This window comes from Pristiophorus japonicus, chromosome 26, assembly GCF_044704955.1.
Source record: "Pristiophorus japonicus isolate sPriJap1 chromosome 26, sPriJap1.hap1, whole genome shotgun sequence".
NCBI classification, from domain to species: domain Eukaryota; kingdom Metazoa; phylum Chordata; class Chondrichthyes; family Pristiophoridae; genus Pristiophorus; species Pristiophorus japonicus.
In genome coordinates, this window is record NC_092002.1 from 23497451 (window position 1) to 23518619 (window position 21169).

The 21169-nt window shown below is 46.4% G+C and overlaps 1 long non-coding RNA gene across 1 annotated transcript in view; it reads left to right on the forward strand.

Moving 5' to 3' along the window:
- Positions 1-804: 804 nt before the first annotated feature.
- Positions 805-21169, forward strand: part of LOC139239247 (uncharacterized) — an 85052-nt gene continuing 64687 nt past the window's right edge. Inside the window, exon 1 of the long non-coding RNA XR_011588624.1 lies at positions 805-892. This is a non-coding gene — a long non-coding RNA (uncharacterized lncRNA). The remainder of the gene's footprint in view (positions 893-21169) is intronic.

The window sequence follows — 21169 nt, forward strand, 5'->3', positions numbered from 1 at the left end:
AACCAAAGGTATTAATGGATATGGGACAAAGGCGGGTATATGGAGTTAGGTGACAGATCAGCCATGATCTCATTGAATGGTGGAAAAGACTCGAGAGGCAAAATGGTCTACTCCTGTCCCTACGAGAACTTCCCTGCTGCTTTGAAACAGTGCCATAGAATCTTTTACATCCACCTGAGAAAGCAGGTGGGACCCCGGATTAACGTCTTACCTGAAAGACTCCCTCAGTATTGCACTGGAGTGTCAGCCTAGCTTATATGCTCAAGACCCTGGGGGAAAAAAACACAAGTCCAGAATGAGTCTTGTCTTTCTGGTTTCATTTGCTCTTTTTTTGAGTGTATTCAGTCATTGCCCCAGGACTTTAATGATGTTTCTGTCAGTGCTTACCCAGGTGCTGAAAGCAACCCTACATCTCCCAACAGCAATTCACTGCTCGGGCAACACTATTTTATACACATTTAAAAGTAAAGTCCTTATTTGAATCATGTTAAAAGTAGTAAATATTGAGAATGTAATGCTGAAAGGTTTATGTTGATCACCTCCACTGAACGAGTGCTAAATCTACCAGCAAACACAGCAGCACCCAGCGCCGCGCCACCATCGCCCACCGCCCACGCAACAACCGCCAATCGCCCAGGGCACGCGGCCGGCCGGCGCGCGAGGCCACCAGCAACACACGTGGGCCCCCAAATCCCCGCTCAACCAATCCGCTCTCGCCCTCCTCCTCCCAGCCGCACTTTCTGTCCAATGGGCTGCGGTGTGGGGGGCGTGGCCTGGCTTGGCGCCGGCTGGAGCCGTTAGTGTGGGGCGCGTGGCGGGCAGAGAGAGCGCGCGGGAAACACCAAGCGTGGCTGCGGGCGGAGGAGAGGAAGAGAGGGTGTTCCTCACAACAGTAAGTGCAGCTCTCGGCAAACAATGTGGCGCCGCATCTGCTGCCCCCGGGGATCCGTGTGTCAGGCAAGGGAACCCTCATTCTGCTTTAGCACATACCAGGGGCTCAAGCGGCACAATTGTCCGTATCTTTGCGAGAAAGAATGGTTGAGGCGCTTTAATATCTCTGGAATGTTAACATTTTATTCTGCAAGGGTGGAAATGAGCTGCAGTTCTCGGAAATTGCTAGTTATTCTCTGAGAATTATTATTATTGGACTTTATCGTGACTCAGAATATGAAGGAGCGAAATGCTGCATGGTGCTGGCTCTCATTCTCTGACTCAGACCTCACTCTATATATATATATATATATAAAATATATTTGCCATTTGAAATGAATGTTATACCGCCAAAAAAGCTGCTGGAGTGACAGCCAGCCAGAATTATTCCCCTGAAGATAAAACCGAGCTGAATGGTATCGAGTACATGCCATGCAGTGTGTGGGGGGTTATTGGCTTAATTCCAATAACTCTGTATTTTCATTTATTTGCAGAGGTTCTGCATCTGAGCGAACAACAAACAGGTGTTTCAGAGTTATATTGTGAATTTTGCTTTGACCATAGATGCTTGTCAATTTTGGGTCGTATTTCCACGACCGAAATAGCTGGCAACACTTGGTGCCTTCTCAAAACTCAGGAATTGAATAATTTTTGGAGAATTGTCAGCTGTATGTTAACAAATGATTAAAATATGATTTGGGCTCTAACCAGAGATGTTTTAATCAACACTGGTTGATAACTTGCGGTTATCCAAAATTTGTGTCGTGAACAGAAACAAAACACGGATCGCAGTCCTGCATGTGGGACACAATTCTTCAAACGTGTGGTGTTCATTCTCTATAACTGTGCAGAGAGTGTTTAAAATATTGTAGCATTATTAATGCAAAAAAACCCTCTCTGTAACCATCCAAAACTTATAATTTGGGGGAGGACTTAAAATATACAGAGTTGCTCCAGATGATAAACTATATCTGGAAAGTTCAGAAATTTATATCTGATCTACTCTTATATACTGCAAATACATGCTTTTAAACTAACTGTTTCACGTTGCAACACTACCTGTGCTGAGAATGCACATTTTGTGTTGTATATAGTTGGTGTAATAAATCTGCCTCTGCAGATTTTGCTGCCTGTCTGCTCCCCTGTCAGCGAGAAGCAGAGTCTTGCTGCTGCTGCCCTCATTCTGATGTCATTTTTATTCTATGATTTATGACTTGCATATGGTTAAAAATAGGAAATTAGATCGGAGGCCATTAGAGGACCTTTCTCATTTGGGATGCTAATGATATCCCTTTTTAAAATTTCCATCCGTTTTCCTCCCCATGTCTCTTGAAGGCATTCACGCCTTAGAATACATTAGATAAGAAATAGGAGCAGGAGCAGGCCATACGGCCTCTCGAGCCTGCTCCGCCATTTAATACAATCATGGCTGATTCGATCACGGATTCAGGTCCATTTCCCCGCCCGCTTTCCATAACCCCTTATTCCCTTATCATTTAAGAAACTGTCTATTTCTGTTTTAAATTTATTCAATGTCCCAGCTTCCACAGCTCTCTGAGGCAGCAAATTCCACAGCTCCACAATCCTCAGAGAAGAAATTTCTCCTCATCTCAGTTTTAAATGGATGGCCCCTTATTCTAAGATCATGGCCTCTCGTGTTAGTCTCTCCCATCAGTGGAAACATCCTCTCTGTATCCACCTTGTTAAGCTCCCTCATAATCTTATACGTTTCGATAAGATCACCTCTCATTCTTTTGAATTCCAATGAGTAGAGGCCCAACCTACTCAACCTTCCCTCATAAGTCAACCCCCTCATCTCTGGAATCTACCTTGTGAACCTTCTCTGAGCTGCCTCCAATGCAAGTATATCCTTTCGTAAATATGGAAACCAAAACTGCACGCAGTATTCAATGTGTGGCCTCACCAATACCCTGCACAATTGTAGCAAGACTTCCCTGCTTTTATACTCCATCCTCTTTGCAATAAAGGTCAAGATTCCATTGGCCTTCCTGATCACTTGCTGTACCTGCATACTATCCTTCTGTGTTTCATGCACAGTACCCCCAGGTCCCGCTGTACTGCAGCACTTTGCAATCTTTCTCCATTAAAATAATAACTTGCTCTTTGATTTTTTTCAATATATTACCCCCAACCCCGGCTAACTTCTATAGTTTCCTGCTTTTTGTCTGCCTCCTTTTTTTAAATAGGGGCGTTAAATTTGCAGTTTTCCAATCTGGTGGGACCTCCCCAGAATCCAGGGAAGTTTGGTAACTTACAACCAATGCATCCACTATCCCTGCTGCTACTTCTCTTAAGACCCTAGGGTGCAAGCCATCCGGTCCAGGGGATTTATCCACCTTTAGTCCCATTATCTTACTGAGTACCACCTCCTTAGTGATTGTGATTGTGTTAAGTTCCTCCGCCCTCCCCCCCCCGCATAGCCCCTTGACGATCCACTGTTGGAATATTGTTGGCTTGATGGGTACATTTCCATGGGCAGCTGCTCGCCTCGCCCAAACGGCCACTCTTCGTGTACAAGTCTTGACAGCGAGTGTTGACAGGCTGTCAGAATGCAGGGAAGAGTTGGATGTCACAAATGGCCTGGATCCTGTCCTCACCTGACATTCACAGACATGTAATTCAAACAAGGGCTTGTTGAACACCATTCAGGAGCAGGAACCCGAGCCAATTTGTTTCCACGCCAACAAAGGTATCAAAGCTAATTGTGGTATCCCCGGTGCTGCTCCAACTCAGATCAACGAACTCCGTACAAACCAGGGACAATGGGCCCAAGTTTCCACAAGAAAAAAAACGGGCACCCCTCCGAGCTGGGCGCCCGTTTTTCGCACCTAAAACGGCGCCTAAAAAAATCCTCGGTATTCTCCACCTACTTACAGGTCCTCTGGCCCTCGGCGCAGCCAGCACGAGCTGTGGGGGGGGGCGGAGCCAGGTCCCGGCGCTGAAAACAGTGCCGGGACCTCTGCACATGCGCGCTACAGTCGGCACGCAAGTGCAGTAGCTCCAGGCGCCGAACTGTGTGGGAGGGGCCCGAAGCACGCAGCCCCTAGCCCTGGCTGAATGGCCTCACTGGGGCTGCGTGAATAAGGCTCCTCCCACGGCCAGCTCCTGCTCCCCGCCCCCGACAAGACCGACACCCGCGCCCCCCCCACCCCGCCGACCAGATCTGACACCCGCCCCCCCCCCCCCCGACTGACCCAACCCGCGCTCCTGTTCCCCGACCCGCGCCCCCCCCCTCCCCCACTGGACCCGACTCCCGGACTGGATCCGATCCGACCTGACCTCTCCCTTCACCCCCCCACTCTCTTTCCCCCCCCCCCCCGCTCTCTCTCTCCCTCCCTCCCCTCTCCTCTCTCTCTCCCTCCTTCCCCCTCTCTCCCCTCCCTCCCTCCCTCTCTCTCTCTCCCTCCCTCCCTCGCTCTCTCTCTCTCTCCCTCTCTCTCTCTCTCTCTCTCTCCCCCCCCTCCCGCTCAGCGACATGAACGGCTGCAGAATTCTCCCTGGCTGAAGCACTTTCACACAGGTAGGAAGATGGTTTATTTAATCTTTTCTTGCCTTATAAATGTTTATTCAGGTTGGATTTATCTGTATAATATTTGTAGAAGTATAAATAAGGATTTATTGTCAAATTTAATAAGTTCCCTTCCCCCCCCCTCCCCCCACCTCGTTCTGGGCGCCTAATTTGTAACCTGTGCCTGATTTTTTAATGTGTAGAACAGGTTTTTTCAGTTCTACAAAAATCTTCACTGGCTCCATTCTACTTTAGTTTGGAGTACATTTTCACTGTGGAAACTTTCAAATCAGGCGTCAGTGGCCGGACACGCCCCCTTTTGAAGAAAAAATTCTGTTCTAAACTCGAACTGTTCTACCTGACTAGAACTGCAGAAAAAAAAATGTGGAGAATTGCGATTTCTAAAATAGTCCGTTCTCCACCAGTTGCTCCTAAAAATCAGGTGCGAATCATGTGGAAACTTGGGCCCGAAGTGTGGACTTTCTTGGTCTACACAGCTTAGTTACTCACTGGATAAACTTGGTGAGCCATTGGAAAATGAGAAACTACAATTTGCCTAAACAACATAATTGTGCAAAGCCCAAGATAAAGCTAAATGTTTTATTCCTTGGATTGATACTACCCATAAGCCTTGATAATAAGAAAAAGTATTATGAAATACAGAACAAAGGACATAACAGACTCTCTTTGTTCTTGAAGGAGGGTACATTTATAGTTAATGGTGCATGATGTATTGTTATTGGACAGAAGGTTCATTGAGGTGAAAATGTTAGGCATTAAAAAAAAATCGGTGAATATTTTTGACTTTGTCACATTTCACTGAGATTAGAATTCAGTAAAACATTTCCCACTCGCTGGAAGAGCTGAATTGGTCACAGAGACATGACACTTTTTTTAGGAACAGAAAAAAGCCATTACTTTTGAACAAACGTATCCCTTTTCCATAATCATTGATGTCCTTTATTTTGAAGGCTTTTTTTCTAAGTGCTAAATTTAAATGAGTAAATGTTCCAATGACTCTCTGAAACCTTCAGGACTCAATATTGACAAGATTTATTAATAAAAATAATATTATTAGTAGATAGTCTCAGCTTAGCTTGGTGGTACCACTCCTCTAAATCAGAAGGTGATGCTTTAAAGCTTCACTCCAGAACTTGAGTACATAATCTAGGCAAGCACGAAGTGCAGTACTGAGGAAGTGCTGCATTGTTGGAGGGCCTACCTTTCAGATGAAATGTTAAACCATCAGTCTGTTCAGATGATTAGAAAATACCCCGTGTCTTTTTTTTGATGAGCAGGGAGTTCTCCCAATATCCCCAGCTATTATCCTCAACTGACAGCAGCAACATCGATTGGCTGGTTATTGATCCTATTGGGGTTGTGGGACCTTACTGTGTGCACATTAGCCATGAGATGTGCCACATAAGAACAGTGACTACACTTCAAAAGTAATTCATTAGTGATAATTTGGGGGATAATCTTCGAACATGACAGATGCTTAATTATGCATGTTATTTGTTCTATGTTGACTCGTTACTGAATTGTCAAAAACTTAACAATTTTAACTTCACCAACACAGTAAAATTAAACTCTTTCCTGGAGCAGTGCAAAAACAGCAGCATTCCAATTCCGAGTTGATCGTGATATTACCGTTGATTTTAAAATTGGAATTGGGCTAGTTAGTATGTTTTGCCATTTTGCTAGGTGAGCAAAACTGCTTACATGTGATGAGAACATTTATGCAAGACATTTCTATAACAACAAACATATATCAGCTAGATCTGTATCAGTCTTTCGGCTGAGACATAAAACCAAGACCCTGTCTGGCCTCTCGGGTGGATGTAAAGGATCCCATGGCACTATCTCGAAGAAGAGCAGGGGAGTTATCCCTGGTGTCTTGGCCAATATCCTTCAGCCAACATCACTAAAACAAATTATCTGGCTATTATCTCATTGCTGTTTGTGGGAGCTTGTTGTGTGTAAATTAGCTGCCATGTTACCTACATTACAACAGTGATTACACTTCAAAAATACTTAATTATTTGTAAAGTGCTTTGGCAGTCTTGAGGTAATGAAAGACACTATATAATGCAAGTCTTTTTTTCATTTAAATGTCCATGTTGCCTCACTAATACTAGTAACGAAGGTGACGGTACTTGAACTAAGTTTCAGAATCTATCTATGTCTGTCCAAAGGGGTAAGCTCAATTGCTAACTCAAAATATTCTCACACTTTCCATTACCATTGGAACCAGAAATATCTTTGGGGAAATAACTGAAATGAATTTTTTTTTTAAAAAAGATGTGTAACTATTTTTTATTACAAACTGTGACTCGTTGGAAAAAAAATGAAACGTGACATTCTTCACCAACACCATTTCAAACATTGAATATGTAGATTCTGCCGTTGGATCTTCACTGCCCTAATGAGGAAAACCTTCAAACTGTTCGATTCAAATGCATTGATCCCATTGAGCATTACTGCCAATTGAAGATTTACCGTTCCATCTCCTGGAGATTCACATTTCTGAATCCAAGCTGAAACTATCCTCTCACCTTCGTGACCAGGCTCTGCTACATCATGGTGATGTCACCCCTCCTCCATGGCAAGTAAAATGTTCTTAACCCTAAAACACACTGGGCAGAGATTCTGCTAGTTCCACTGTTTTTTCCCCCACCGCAATTCGCCTGAAATCAGTCACACCAGCACAAAAGATCTAGGAATATCGAACACAAATTACATGCAGCGCAAATCGAGTTTCGCGCTAGTTTAAAAAAATATCGTGCTAGAAGCCGGCCCCGCCCCCAGATCGAATTCATCACCATTGCGAGTTGCCACTAATTGCGCCCATGTGTCGGCCTTTGACGAGGCTCTTAAAATTAAGCTATTTTATAATGGCGCATGGAGAGTCTTCGGCATGTTTTAAAGCTTTTAATTTTTAAAAAATTAATAAGAAACTGACTACTTTATATCAATGTTACTAGTAAATGGTTCTGTTTAGTTTTTTTTAAATAATAGCCAGCTATTTAAGATTGATTTTACTCAGGTGGTGGCCAAGATACTAATTAAAATACTTATTTTTGTGATAAATCCATTTTCAGATGTATTAATAAAACCGCACAAGGTTACATCAAGGAATGTTTTTTAATGCAAACACGTTTAAAATTACTTTCTAAAACACTGTCCAATTGCACTGGTTCATGGAAGGTTTATGTTCGGCATTATTCAAATGTGTTTGAGTGGAAACTTGAGCAAAAAACCCATCTTTTTAAAACTAGTGCAATTTTGAGCAAAATTTGTGCCTGGATCATGATTGCGCCTAAGGTGGAAACTCTTGGCCATTGTGTCAGAACCATCCTACATGTACATTATAAATAGAATACTTTGCAATAGGTTTATTCCAGTCATGAGGGTAACACTGAATAAAAATATTGTTCCATCTAATAATCTTTATTGAATACTATCTGGAATTTTTACTAGAAAGTCAAGAAAGTGATTCCAACTGGAGTATAGTGGGCACTGCACTCTAGGCAGGACATGAAGGCTTTAGAGAAGATATAGAGAGATTTACTAGAATAGTTCCAGGGTGGAGGGAATACAGTTACGTGGATAGACTAGAGAAGCTGGGGTTTTTTGCCTTGAAATCATGAAGGATTTGGATAGAGTAAATAAAGAGAAATTGTTTCCAATGGCTGAAGGTTGGATAATGAGAGGGCACAGATTTAAGGTGATTGGCAAACTTACTCGAGGCGACATGAGGAAAAACGTATTTACGCAAGGGGTGGCTCGGATTTGGAATGCACTGCCTGATAAGGTGGTCGATACAGATTCAATAGTCGCCTTCAAAAGGAAATTGTCATTTTTTCTCCAAGTATTTATCCAATGAAAGAGTGGGGAATGGGACTGATGGACTGAATGATTCGATGTAAGCAAGGAAGGAAAGTATTTTGTTGGTTATGTTTTTGTGAAACTGCACATTCATCCAAGATGCAGGAAATGTAAACCCATCTTCCTGAGAAGTTGAAGGTGGGTCGGGGGATGGGTGGGTGAGCACCATATAAAGAGTCTCCAGGATCAGAACTATGGAGACTATTCTCTGCCGGCCGTCTGGATACTATACAGTAATGATTTCTCTGTGAACTAACTCCATTGCTCTTCTGGCCGGTTACCATCTTCCACCCTCCATACACTTGAGCCCATCCGAAACTCTGCTGCCCGTATTCCTAACCTCCCATTCATCCATCATCACTGTGTTTCCTGACTGTTCGCGCAAATGTTTCCCAGGAAGAATCACTCGACACTCTGGGTCGGTTCCAACATCAAAACGGTCTTTATTACTCTCTGCCAAACAAAGAAATTCAGTGATATTTATATGTTTTCCAACAGTTCACTACAATTACTCAACCTATGCCGGATGGATAAATCCAATTGTAACGATTATAGATTACATACAGGTTTCTTTAGGCCAATAGAATTGACCCTTAAACATCAAGGGGCTGCATGGTCAGCTCATATTTAGCTGGAGCTAATTCATGTCCTTGTGATGTTTTCCAGATCCCCCCTTATCTCTGTTGTCCTTGGGTTCTGCCTGTGCCTGACTTTCTTATCTTAACATAGTTTCAGGGATTCCTTTGTTCAGTGTTCTGCTAGGACATCTTGTCTGGGGTTGTTGATTAAAGACATTCTGCTGAACTGCAGTGCCATCAGCTATCCAGAAATTTAGCCAACTTGGTTAGCTGAATACCCCGTGCTTTGCGGAATCCCTGGCAGCCATTTTATGTCTGGCAGCCATTTTACACATATATATATAGACATATATTCTGCAGGTGCCTTCGCCTTTGAAAGTGCCCTACAATTCTGACCGACACTAGCTCCCGGTCTGGCAATACCTTGATTTCAAAATTCTCATCCTCCTGTTCAAATCGGTTCATGACCTCGTATCTACCTATATCTGTAACCTACTCCAGGCCGACCACCTTTCGAGAACTCTACATTCCACCAACTCTGGCCTCTTGTGTATCCCCCATTTCTTTTGCTCCACCATTGGCAGCTGTGCCATCAGCTGTCTAGGCCCTAAGCTCTGGAATTCCCTCCCCAAACCTTTGCCTCACCACCACTCTGCTGCTTTAAGGCGCTGCTTAATGCCTACCTCTTTGACCAAGCATTTCATCACCTGTCCTTCTTTGGCTCGGTGTCAATTTTTGTTTGATTTACATTCCTGTGAAGCGCTTAGGGATGTTTTGGCACTATCTAAATGCAAATTACTGTTGTAGTGTCTAACCTGCGTTTTCAGATTTCTGTTCCTCTGCCGGGAATTGTTCACTCTCTGCTGGGTTTGTTGCGATCTGCTGGTCCCTATCTTGCTCTGGATTCTGTCCCACCGGTGCTGAGTGCCCTTTGCTCATTAGATTTATTGGGGCTAAAATTCTGGTTGGAGGCTTCCTTCGTAAGAATGCCTCCGACTCCAAAAAATCTACGAATCTACCTGTTGCTCCCGGAGAAATGTAGGATCCCGGTCGGAGGTCTAGATTCGCTGCACATCGCAGGGGGACCTGACTTTAAGGTATGTAAGGCCAAGCTGGAGTCACGTGGGCCTGGACAACCAATCACGATGCAGTATTCTCATTGATAATAATGTGAACTCCGTTTCTCCGAGTTCCCATTACTATCAATGAGAAAACCCCCTAAAACACCCAAACTCAACATCCTAAATAAATAAAACACCTCACATACTTAAAATTAACTGGAATTAAATGTTTTAGAAAAAATATTTTTGTTTTGAATTTTTTTCAAATGTGTGTTAATACAGTTTAAAATAAACTTATCTTAATGGACAGGGTTTTAACATAAAAATGTGTTTTTAAATTTAATTTTTACATGTTTTAAAACTCTGGTAAAAGTTGGCTATACCCCTGCTTTCACCGGGCATAAGAGTTTGAAGGACACTTGCTGGGCATGAGTTGGGCAAATAGCCTAATCTCACCCGCGCGAATGTCCTTCTCCCGGGGATGCGGAAGATCTGTCAGACAAATCTTGACAGATCGGAAAAGCTGGCTTTCGCCACATGCGTATCGCGCCCCGAGAAGCGGCTTTTGCGAGTCCTTGCCAGGTCCGTCCGCACTTCGTAGGCACCCGGTGAGGCTGGAATTTCAGCCCCACTCTCTTTCCTTCTCCAGGATTCCATTCCTTTCAGATTGCTTGCTCCATCATGCTTTATCTTGGTGCTCCCTCTTGTGGTAATCCATACTAAAGTCCTAACTTATGAACATAAGAATTAGGAGCAGGAGCAGACCATATGGCCCCTGGAACCTGCTCCGCCATTCAATATGATCATAGCTGATCTTCAATCTCAACTCCACTTTCCCACCCAATCCGCATATCCCTTGATTCCCCTAGAGTCCAAATATCTATCAATCTCAACCTTGAATATAATCAACAATTCAGCATCCACAGCTCTTTGGGGTAGAGAATTCCAAAGATTCACAAGCCTCTGAGTGAAGAAATTCCTCCTCATCTCAGTTTTAAATGGCCGACCCCTTATCCTGAGACAATGGCCTGTAGTACTAGACTTTGTAGCCAGGGGAAACAACCTCAGCATCAAACCTGTCAGCGCTCCTCTCATAATCTTATATGTTTCACTGAGATCACCTGTCATTTTTCTAAACTCCAGAGAGTTTTTAAAATTCATTCCTGGGATGTAGGAGTCGCTGACAAGGCTAACATTTATTGCCCATCCCTAATTGCCCTTGAGAATACCATGCAATGGAGATACTCCCGTAGTGCTGTCAGGGAGCGAGTTCCAGGATTTTGACCCAGTGATGATGAAGGAACATCGATATATTTCCAAGTCAGGATGGTGTTGTTCCCTTGTCCTTTTAGATGGTATGTCAAATCCATTGATGTCCAGCTGAATTCTACTATTAGAATCATCACTGACATGCTTTTATCGACACCAACATCTTGGCTGCCTGTGCTTGCGAACATTGCACTAACACACCAACGCCGCGAATATAGTCTCCAGAGAATACAACCGCTACACCAGTAAAGGCTTGCTTATCCAGGCCAAATTGAACAACCTACCACCAACCCATCGCAAATCTAGAAGGCCATTTTGGACCGTCGCCGAAGCCCTTCAGCGATGTTCCCTCAGCCTTGATGACCGATGGCAATATGTTTGGAAGAACTGCGACAAATGGAATGGATTCCTTATAGAGGACCCCACAGTACAACCTGAAGGTTCAAACATTCCTCGCAAACAGTGAACAACCATCAACCGCCTCAGAACCGGTTATGGTAGATGCTGCCACCTCCTCTATAGATGGAAGACTAAACCATTCCCATCATGCGACTGTGGAGCTCCGAATCAGACCCTGGAGCACATCATTGAGCACTGCCCTCAGAAAATTCGCAGGCAGCCTACAAGATATCCACGCTGTTATACTGAAAGCTTTGGCCTGGATATCTGACTTAGATATTGACATTTGATTTGCTTTGCTACTACCATACAATAGAAGAAGAAGATGGTAGAGGTCGCGGGTTTTGGAGGTGCGGTCAAAGAATATAAGCCCAATCCACTCAATCTCCCTCATAGGACAACCCTCGCATCCCAGGAATCAATCCAGTGAACCTTTGTTGCACGTCTAAGGCAAATATATCCTTTCTCATATAATGAGACCAAAACTGTGCAGAGTAGAGCGTTTGCTTTGGAAGTCTCATGTCTGGCATGCGGAGCTGATCAAGTGTGGTCAATGCTTGAATGCTGGGGATGTTGGCCTGGACGAGGACGCTAATGTTGGTGCGTCTGTCCTCCCAGGGGATTTGTCGGATCTTACGGAGACATCATTGGTGGTATTTCTCCAGTGACTTGAGGTGTCTACTGTATATGGTCCTTGTCTCTGAGCCATACAGGAGGGCGGGTATTACTACAGCCCTGTAGACCATGAGCTTGGTGGCAGATTTGAGGGCCTGGTCTTCGAACACTCTTTTCCTCAGGCGGCTGAAGGCTACACTGGCACACTGGAGGCGGTGTTGAATCTCGTCATCAATGTCTTGCTCTTGTTGATAAGAGGCTCCCGACGTATGGGAAATGGTCCACTTTGTCCAGGGCCGTGCCGTGGATCTTGATGACTGGGGGGCAGTGCTGGTGGAGGACCTTTGTCTTACGGAAGTTTAGCGTAAGGCCCATGCTTTCGTACGCCTCAGTAAATACATCGATGATGTCCTGGAACTCGGAACTCCTTCACAGCAAACGAGCCAAAGGTGGGCAGAGGAAACATTACAAGGACACCCTCAAAACCTCCCTGATAGTGCAACATCCCACCTGTAGCATATGTAGGCACCATTAGTAATGACTCCACGAGGCAGAGTGTGATACTTAAACTGTGTAGACCTGCAGTCCTTTATTTGCAGCTCCTGAGTGCAGACAACAAGCTGTGTGTTCCTTTTCATACTGGGTTACCTGCAGTGTGCAGGTTACCCTTAGGTCTCCAGCAGCAGCACCCTCTGGTGTACAGGCGAGGTGTGTACAGTGTAAGGGTACATTCAGTGTTGCATAACAGTGTTACAAATATCACACAGTAAACAGGCATGCATACACAACAACACTTCCCCCCGCCCCCCCTAAGCATTTTTCATATCCTTATTGTCATGCCCAGGGGAGGTGATCAGTGGTGGGCTATGGGAGGTTGTTGTGAGGGTTGTGTGGTTTCCAGGTGTGACCCCTGTGCTTGAGGCTGGCCTCGTACGTTTCCCCTCCCTCACACACACAAACCAAGTGGGTGTCACTGTTGTGGGATTCCCTCTGGGGGTAGCCACGGTAGCAGTGGGTGGTGAGTATACACTGTGATGTGGGTAGTTGTGGGGTGGTGGGCAGGGCCACAAGACTGGGTGGGCTCCTTGTCCACCAATTCGGATGAGGGTTAGGTCAACCCAGGGTTTGCCAGGGAAGCTGGAGGGTATTGGCCTCTTGATCCTGGTGTTGGCCCTGGTGGGCAGGGGTTGTGCAGGTTGCCATTGGTGGTGGCTGGGCTGCCCATTGACCACTGTCCCTGTAGTGGGTCTGCTCCCACTGGCTGTGTGTGTGTGTCCTGCAAGGGGCATCACATTAATTCCAAAGGTCCAGGCTACATGGTCAGGTAGCCTGCTGGACCTGGGGGTATCCCACAGGGGGATTCCATTGGCATCAGCATGGTCCCTGTAGGACCCAATGTCCTTTGGTAGTGTCCTATCGGTATACATGATACCTTGGCTCTGATCACACATAGTCGAGCCTGCATTATACATTCCAGCATTTGCATCACTTTTGGGTGACCTGGTTTGAACAGGCATGGGTTATGTTAGGCATTTCACATTCTCTATCATTATTGTTAAGCATAATAAACTTGTTCTTAACCTTACTGACACCTGCATTCATCTCATTAGTCACATTAGTTAAACCAGCATCACAATTCATTGTTACATTGCATACATTTTCATACTTGTACCCTTTAATCACATCTTTAGCTTTAAAGTCCCATGTACTCAAATAGTTGAAACTTTCCCTTTAAATTTCTTTGGTTACCGGTCTCCTTTAAGGGAGCCTTCAAATCTGATTGACCCCTCGATGTCACATTATGCTCCTCCATGTTCACTCGTGCATGGCGGAGGCCATTTTGATTATAGGTTCAGCTGCTTGTGGTGCTGCAGCCATTTTCTGGTCTTGCTGCAGGTAGGCTGTGGTGCTCTTTTCTTCCACAGGTTCGATCCTGGATGTTGGGAATCTATTTATTTCGTCGATGTTCACCTCTTGCATTTTGCCGGGGTGCTGTGGGCAGTTGAGCTGGACAGTGGAACCTCCGGATGCTGCAATGGATCCATGTTTGAGGTCGATTGCCGGAGGCCTGGGAGCAACTTCGCTTCGACAGGCTGCCGTTGTGGTCGATTGGCGGGATTCATCCAAAGTTCTTCAAAGGTCGCTTGGCTCATCACAAACTGGCTTGCCCCTGTGTCGCTCTCCATAGAAACTGGGACCCCGTTGACGTCTACTTTCATCGCCCACAGAGAACTTTCGGTGGAACAGGTATGAGTTCCATACTCTTCTTCCAGGGGTTGAACAACTTCACCTTCCTCTGTGTCGGAGCCCCGGTGATCAGCCAACTCATCAGAGACGCAGTGAGTAAAGCTTTTTCTGCACCTCCTTTGAAGGTGCCTTTTCTCTTTGCATGCATAGTCTTTGTAGCGGCACTGGTGGGCCCTGTGGTTTCCTCCACAGCGCCAGCACGGGGCTAGCCGGTTTGCCCCACGTGGTGGACTCAGGGTTGCGGGACTCGGGGCAGCGTTTCTGCCCTTAGAAGTATCAATGCGGTGCACTGCTCTCGTCAGTTTAGAGTCCCTTAGTACTTCATTTAGATGGTCGACAAAGTCGCACAGTGCAGCCAGTCTCCTTAAGTGTTCCAATCTTTCTACAAAAGCATCCCAATCTTCCCCATCGGTAAATTGCTGAAAGTTGCTGAGATTCGACATGCTGAGTGTGTGGATCGTGACTTCGTATTCCCGTCACCAGTTGTAGCGTATGTAGGCACCTTTAGTAATGACTCCACGAGGCAGGGTGTGATACTTAAACTGTATAGACCTGTAGTCCTTTATTGCAGTATGCAGGTAACCCTTAGGTCTCTGCAACAGCAGCACCCTCTGGTGTACAGGCAAGGTGTGTACAGTGCAAGGTGTGTACAGTGTAAGCGTACATTCAGTGTTGCATAACAGTAAACAGGCATGCATACACAACACCACCAACACCGGGAGTTCCTGGCCAAAGACTACCCTATGTGGAGGAAGTGCATCCGGGAGGCCGCTGAGCACCTCGAGTCTCATCGCCAAGAGCATGCAGAAATTAAGCGCAGAGGAATCTCCCTGTTATCAGCCACTGGGAAGATCATCGCTAGATGCCTCCGCAACTGTCTTCTCCCTGTGGATGAGGAGCTCCTCCCGGAGTCACAATTCCGGGGAACAACGGACATGATCTTTACGGCGCGATAACTGCAAGAGAAATGCAGGGAACAATACCAACCTTTGTACATGACCTTCTTTGACTGTTAACCGCGAGGGACTATGGAGCGTCCTCCTCCATTTCAGCTGCCCCCAAAAATTTGTTGCCATCCTCCGCCTGCTCCATGATGACATGCAAGCCGTGATCCTGACCAATGGATCCACCACAGACCCAATCCACGTCTGGACCGGTGTCAAGCAGGGCTGCGTCATTGCGCTTCTAGATCTTGCTCGCTATAATGCTCCACCTGACACTCAACAAGCTCCCCGCTGGAGTGGAACTAGACTACAGAACCAGTGGGAACCTGTTCAACCTTCGTCGTCTCCAGGCCAGATCCAAGACCTTCCCATCCTCTGTGTCGTCGAGCGACAGTACGCAGACGACGCGTCAGCGCACGAAAAAGACAACTCCAAGTCATAGTCAACATCTTCACTGAGGAGTATGAAAGCATGGGCCATTACACTAAACATCTGTAAGACAAAGGTCCTCCACCAACCTGACCCCGCCACACAGCACTGCCCCCCAGTCATCAAGATCCACGGCGTGGCCCTGGACAATGTGGACCACTTTCCATACCTGGGAGCCTATTAGCAGTAAGGGCAGACATTGACGACGAGGTTCAACCTTGAGGTTCAGTCTTTGGCCGCCTGAGGAAGAGAATTTTCGAAGATCAGGCCCTCAAATCTGGCACCAAGCTCATGGTCTACAGGACTGTGGTGAGACCCGCCCTCCTGTATGGCTCAGAGACGTGGACCATATACAGTAGACACCTCAAATCGCTGGAGAAATACCACCAACGATGTATCCGCAATATCCAGCAAATCCCCTGGGAGGACAGATGCACCGTTGGTGTCCTCGATCAGGCCAACATCCCGAGCATCGAAGCATTGATCACACTCAACCTGCTCTGTTGGGCGGGCCACACATTGTTCGCATACTTGACACAAGACTCCCAATTCAAGCACTCTACTCAGAACTCCTTCACGGCAAACAGGCCCCAGGTGAGCAGAGGAATCGTTACAAGGACACCCTCAAAGCCTCCTTGATAAAATGCACCATCCCCATCGACATCTGGGAGTCCCTGGCCAAAGACCGCCCTAAGTGGAGGAAGAGAATTCGGGAGGGTACTGAGCACCTCGAGTCTCATCAGCAAAAGCATGCAGAAAGCAAGCGCAGGCAGTGGAAGGAGCGTGCGGCAAACCAGACTCCCCAACCACCCTTTCCTTCAACCACTGTCTGTCCCACCTGTGACAGGGACTGTGGTTCCCGTATTGGACTGTTCAGTCCCCTAAGAACTCACTTTTAAAGTGGAAGCAAGTCTTCCTCGATTTCAAAGGACTGCCTATGATGATGATGATGATGTACAATTGTAGCAAAACTTCTTTACTCTTGTACTCCAACCCCCTTGCAATAAAGGCCAACATGCCATTTGCCTTCCTAATTGCATGCTATACCTACATGCTAACTCTGTTTCTGGTGCCTCACCCTGTGTAGATCCCACTTCTATAGAACACCAAAATCTCTGAACGCCGACATTTAATAGTTCCGCACCATTGAAAAAATATTCTGTTTTTCTATTCTTCCTGCTGAAGTGAATAACCTCATATTTCCCCACATTAGACTCCATCTGCCTCCTATTGCCCACTCACTTGACCAGTCTATATCCCATTACAGGTGCTTTGTGTCCTCCTCACAGCTTACTTCCCTACCTATCTTTATATCGTCAGCAAACTTCAGTACATTACATTTAGTTCCATCATCCAAGTCATTAATATAAATTGTAAATAGCTGAGGCTCAGCCACTGATCGCCACGGTCTCTTCGGGAGTGTACCATCATTTCCAGACTGGAAATCCTGGGCTCCATTCTCAGCGCACAGCTCTGGCCAGTTGTGTTGCCAGGAGGCTCTTTGGCAGGCTTGCCATTGCACCTCGCAATTCAGTGTGCATGTCCATCACCCTTCTACTGAAAGGCTCCCCATTGAGGTCCTCATCTGAGTCCTGTGCAGCAGAACCTGCGCGCAATATCGCACTCCGGGGATTAGGCCTCTGAGCTACCTTTTCCCCGTATCTTTGCTGCAGCCCACTCATGCCCGGTGTCTCACCCTGTGTAGATCCTGCTTCTATCGTACCCTCTAAATTATAGCACTGGACCACAAGACCATGGGGCGGAGATACCGCAGAAATTCACCTCTTTGGGTTTTTTTGCTCGGGGCAGATGTCGTGGTGGCTGAGGGGCGGAAGCACCCTTGCAGCGGGTCAGCCGCCCCGACCAGTCATCAGCGCCACGCTGACGCGTCACAACGTCCCTCCCCTTCAGCTAAAGGGGAGAGCCGCTGCGAATTCTGCAAAGTTTTTAGTTGGGTCCTCCGAAGGGCCCGCCCTGGCACTCGTCGCTGTCTCTTCACGAGGATCAACTCTAACTGTCCCATGTTACTCTCTCACCGACCTTGCTGCCCAGCTTGTCCATGGAGGGCTAACCTTGCCAATGTCCTCCCCATCCAACTCATTCCTCCAAGCGCTAACCCTGTGTATGCTGGTAGTGGATCAGCCATCACCGATCCTCTCCGGTTCTCTTTGCAGAATGTCCGTTCACATGTGAACAAGGACCTTGCCATCCATGAGCTTATCGTAGATGATTGCATCGACATCATGGCCCAGACGGAAACTTGGCTGAGGGATGATGACACCTTGCCTTTAAACGAAGCCTCCCTGCCTGGCTATACCTTCCACCACTTGCCCCGTCCAGACTGCCATGGTGGCGATGTGGCTCCCATCAGCAGATCACACCATGGTCTGTCCCCCTACTCCTCCGGTACGTTCTCCTCCTTTGAGCATCTCACCTTATACCACCCCTCTCGCCTCTCATTTAAAATTCTCGTTTTCTACCATCCACACAAGTATGATAAAAATTTTATCACGGAGATATCGTCAATGCTTTCTTCCCTCCACCTCTGCACCGAGCGACTTCTCATTCTCGGTGATTTCAACCTCCATCTCAATTCATCATGCTCTCTCTCCTCTGAGTTCACTACCCTCCTGTCCTCCCTTAATCTCTCCCTCCAAGTGAATTCCTTAACCCATATTCACGGCCACCCCTTGACCTTGCCAGCTCTCGTGGCCTCACTATTCTTACTGTGTCAAATACAGATAAGACCATCTCTGACCATTTCCTTGCATCGCTCTCCACCCACATCCCCCTTCTCCCACCCAACCATACTTCCTTCTGCATCCGCCTCTGGAAAAAAACTCTCCAAACTCTCTTACAACTCCACTTATGAACTCCAAACTGTCCAGCCTTTGGCTCTCCTTTCACCATGACATTTCTGCAACCACTGATCTGCTGAACCACACACTCACATATTAAAACCATTACTCTCTCTTACCCTGGCCGTTGCCCCTGGTACAGCCCTCATCTTCACTCTCTCAAGTCCAAGGGGCGCAGACTTGAATGGATGTGGTCGACAACTGGTTTAGCCATTCACTGCCAGATCTGACTGAATCACATAAAGCATTCTCGGGTCCCTTGTTTGCTAAAACTGCTCACTATTCCAGAACCATTCTGGGATGCAAAGATAACCCCCGGCTACTATTCTATACTGCTAACCGTCTTCTTAAACCCCTCTCCCCTGTCTCCACCACACTCACCTCCAACAATAGGTGTGAGGAGCTCATGGACTTCTTTGTCTCAAAGACTGAAACCATCCGATCATCTGCCTCTTCCAGTTCCCTTCCTTAGTCCATGGGGGCAAAGCTCCTCCCTTGACCCTATTCCCACTAAACTGCTGAGCACCCAACTTCCTTTTCTGGCTACCATGTTAGCCATCATTGTTAATAGTTCTCTCTCCTCAGGTATTGTCCCCTCTTCTTTAATTTTGCAATCATCACCCCTCTCAAAAAAACACCCTTGACCCCACTGTGCTTACTAGCTATCGCCCTATCTCCAACCTCCCTTTCCTCTCCAACGTCCTTGAATGTGTTGTCACCTCCCAAATTCGTGCCCATCTTAAGGGGAACTCCATGTTTGAATCCCTTCAGTCTGGTTCCCACCCCTGCCACAGTACCGAAACGGCTCTCATCAAAGTAACAAAGTCACATCCTTTGTGACTGTGACGAAGGTAAACTAACCTTCCTCATCCTTCTTGACCTGTCTGCAGCCTTTGACACAGTTGACCACTCCCTCCTCCAATGCCTCTCCACTATCATCCAACTGGGTGGGACTGCACTCTCCTGAATCCATTCCTATCTATCTAATCGTAGCCAGAAAATCTCCTGCAATAGATTCTCTTACCACTCCCACATCGTTATCTCTGGTGTCCCCCAAGAATCTATCCTTGGTCCCCTCTAATTTCTCATTTACATGTTGCCCCTTAGCGATATCATCCGAAAACATGGCGTTAGTTTCCACATGTCCGCTGACGACATCCAGCTCTACCTCTCCACCACTTCTCTCTACCCCTTCCTGGCCTCTAAATTGTCAGACTGCTTGTCCGACATCCAGTACTGGATGAACAGAAATGTTCTTCAATTAAATATTGGGAAGACCGAAGCCATTGTCTTTGGTCCATGCCATAAACTGCGTTCCCTAGCCACTGACTCCATCCCTCTCTCAAGCATCTATCTGAGCCTAAACCAAACTGTTCGCAACCTAGGCATCATATTTGACCCTGAAATGAGCTTCCAGCCACAAATCCTCGGCATAATTAAAACCGTCTGTTTCCACCTCCGTAACATTGCCCGTCTCCGCCCCTGCCTCAGCTCATCTGCTGCTGAAACCCTCATGTTTTGTAACCTCTAGGCTTGACTACTCCACCGCACTCCTGGCTCGCCTCCCACATTCTACCCTATGTAAACTTGAGGTCATCCAAAACTCAGCAGCCCGTGTCCTAACTCGCACCAAGTCCCGATCACCCATCACCCCTGTGCTCGCTGACTACATTGGCTCCTGGTTAAGCAACACCTCGATTTTAAAATTCTCATCCTTGTTTAAAAATTCCTCCATGGCCTTGCCCCTCCCTATCTCTGTAATCTCTTTCAGCCTCACAAACCCCTGAGATGTCTGTGTTCCTCAAATTCTGCCCTCTTGAGCATCCCTGATTATAACTGCTCAACCATCAGTGACCATGCCTTCTGTTGCCTGGGCTCTAAGCGCTGGACCTCCATCCCTAAACCTCTTTGCCCCTCTACCTCTCTCCATCTTTAAGACACTCCTTAAAACCTACCTCTTTGATCTGCTTCTGGTCATCTGCTGTAATTTCTTCTTACGTGGCTCAGTGTCATATTTATTTGTTTTGTCTTGCAACACTGCTGTGAAACGCCTTGTTAAAGGTCGATATATAAATAAATTTTGTTGTTGTAGTGTCTCGCCTGCTGCTGCGTTTTCAGATTTCTGCTCCTCTGCCGTGAATTGTTCACTCCCTGCTGGATTAGCTGCGATCCATTGATTTCTGCTGGTCCCCATCCTGCCCTAGATTCAGTTCCACTGCTGCCGAATGAACTTTGCTCAGTTGATTTTCTGCCTTTTCTTCTCCGGGATTTATTCCATTCCTTTCCATTCTCTTTCCTGTCCGTGCTTTATTTTTGAATTCCCTCTTGTGGTAACCCATGCTAAAGTCCTAACGTAAGAACATAAAAATTAGGAGCAGCATTAGGCCATATGACTCCTCAAGCCTGCTCTGCCATGCAATAA